General features: G+C 41.4%; 1 pseudogene across 1 annotated transcript; it reads right to left on the bottom strand.

Annotated features, from left to right (window-relative positions):
* Positions 1–811: 811 nt before the first annotated feature.
* On the bottom strand, positions 812–1,279 carry LOC145539414 (protein transport protein Sec61 subunit gamma pseudogene; annotated as a pseudogene). The gene has a single exon (XR_014077775.1). The product of XR_014077775.1 is annotated as a protein transport protein Sec61 subunit gamma pseudogene (transcript).
* Between the last annotated feature and the right edge of the window lie 761 nt (positions 1,280–2,040).

The following is a 2,040-nucleotide window of genomic DNA, read 5'->3' as shown; positions in this document are numbered from 1 at the left end:
ACATCCATACATGACCACTGGAAAAACCATAGCCTTGACTAGATGGACCTTTGTTGGCAGAGTAATGTCTCTGCTTTTTAGTATGCTGTCTAGGTTGGTCATAACTTTTCTTCCAAAGAGTAAGTGTCTTTTAATTTCATGGTTACAATCACCATCTTCAGTGATTTTGGAGCCCCCAAAGTAAAGTCTGACACTGTTTCCGTTGTTTCCCCATCTATTTCCCATGAAGTAATGGGACTAGATGTCATGATCTTAGTTTTCTGAATGTTGAGCTTTAAGCCAACTTTTTCACTCTCCACTTTCACTTTCATCAAGAGGCTCTTTTGTGCTTCTTCACTTTCTGCCATAAGGGTGGTGTCACCTGCATATCTGAGGTTATTGATATTTCTCCCAGCAATCTTGATTCCAGCTCGTGCTTCATCCAGCCCAGCGTTTCTCATGATGTACTCTGCACAACCTTGACGTACTCCTTTTCCTATTTGGAACCAGTCTGTTGTTCCATGTCCAGTTCTAACTGCTGCTTCCTGATCTGCATACAGATTTCTCATGAGGCGGGTCAGGTGGTCTGGTATTCCCATCTCTTTCAGAATTTTCTACAGTTTATTGTGATCCCCACAGTCAAAGGCTTTGGCATAGTCAATAAAGCAGAAATAGATGTTTTTCTGGAACTCTCTTGATTTTTCAAAATGATCCGGTGGATGTTGGCAATTTGATCTCTGGTTCCTCTGCCTTTTCTAAAACCAGCTTTAACATCTGGAGGTTCATGGTTCACATATCGCTGAAGCCTGGCTTGAAGAATTTTAAGCATTACTTTATTTATTTATTTATTTTTACTTTAAAATTATTTTAATTTACAAATAGAAAACATCTTGGAAGAAAAAAATGAAAGAAAAACATAAAACAGACAAATTTCTGCTCCATCAGCTTCTCAAATCCTCACTTGTTCACCAATCCCCAAGATGAAAAATACTTTTCTAAAAAGGTATTCAGCCACCAACAATGATGTTATTAATAGGAATATGGATCAATTTCACAAAAAAGCCAATGAATCCCATTATAGTGAATCCTATTGCTGTTGCCATGGCAATCCTCTGGAATTCTTTTCTATCAGGTTTGGTGCATCTTTTAACCAGCCGAATTGAGTCTTTCACAAATTGCTGACTTGGCTCAACGAACTGCATTACCTGATCCATGATGTCTGCCCCGCGTCTGCTCACCAGCCAGAGAGACACGTAGCCCAAGAGCCGACCGCCCGACGCCCACAGGAACCGGAAGCCAGGCCCTGAGCATTACTTTAATAGCGTGTGAGATGAGTGCAATTGTGCAGTAGTTACTCCGATATAAAATAAACAGTTTAAAAAAATGAGGCCAGCCCCACTCATTCTGGTTTCTTCTCCAGAGGAACAAACATGACAGGCTGAGTGGTGCATCAGCCTGCACAGGAGAAAAGGAAAGAAGGCCACCCTGAAAAGTGGTGGGAGGTACTTTACTTCAGGAGGTAGTAAAAATGCAAAAGACATGGAAATGTTTGAACAGTGAGTAACTTAGCTTCCCTTTGGGCTTTCCTGGTGTCTTAGATGGTAAAGAATCTGCCTGCAATGCAGGAAACACAGGTTCAATCCCTGGGTTGGGAAGATCCCCTGGAGAAGGAAATGGCAACCCACTTCAGTATTCTTACCTGGAGAATCACATGGACAGAGGAGACTGGCGGACTGCAAAGAGTCGAACATGACTGAGCAACTAACACTTTCACTTCCACGTCAGCTTCCCTTTGTCATTTCCTCAATTATTCTTGAAAGTGGAGATCTGGATACTTGTGTTGAAGTTACCTCTGCTGTAGATTACAAATCAGAGCCCTTTCTCCAAGACTATCTAGTCCTGCAATCAATAACTAGTTCATAGATCAAAAGATAACTGTAATAGAGAAACTCAAGATGCTGGTGATGGAAGGGAAGAAGATAGGGACCAGAAAGGGACAAAAATATATCCATACCCAGCAGAGCACAAGCTGTAGTGGGTCAGAATGTGTATATATCTTTG

The sequence above is a fragment of the Giraffa tippelskirchi genome, chromosome 2 (assembly GCF_054371585.1).
Source record: "Giraffa tippelskirchi isolate mGirTip1 chromosome 2, T2T-mGirTip1v1.2.pri, whole genome shotgun sequence".
Lineage (NCBI taxonomy): Eukaryota > Metazoa > Chordata > Mammalia > Artiodactyla > Giraffidae > Giraffa > Giraffa tippelskirchi.
The sequence above is the reverse complement of the archived record's forward strand: the minus strand, read 5'-3'. Positions and strand labels throughout refer to the sequence as shown.